The sequence below is a fragment of the Halyomorpha halys genome, unplaced genomic scaffold (genome assembly GCF_000696795.3).
Source record: "Halyomorpha halys isolate HHAL.00 unplaced genomic scaffold, Hhal_1.1 Scaffold306.1, whole genome shotgun sequence".
Classification (NCBI taxonomy): Eukaryota; Metazoa; Arthropoda; class Insecta; order Hemiptera; family Pentatomidae; genus Halyomorpha; species Halyomorpha halys.
This window is the reverse complement of record NW_027106917.1, coordinates 480,847-481,114: the sequence shown is the minus strand read 5'-3', so window position 1 is coordinate 481,114 and position 268 is coordinate 480,847.

Here is a 268-nt window from a genome sequence, read left to right as displayed (position 1 = left end):
TATCTTTAAAACTATCTACAACACTAAAAAACCTAATATAATAGGGGTATTCATGATCTATGTTAAAGCGTGTTAAATGGAAAAACTCGTGTTAAATCGAAAAAAATTGCCTTCTTTTACCGTGGTAAAACGAAATAACATTTAACATGGCTGAGAGTCTGTTACTTGATTAGTTAAATCGAGAATGACGTCACACAATAGACCAGTTGAGATCGCCGCCATATTAGTTGTTGTGACTTTCAATACAGTTGTCAATTAGCTCATCTTC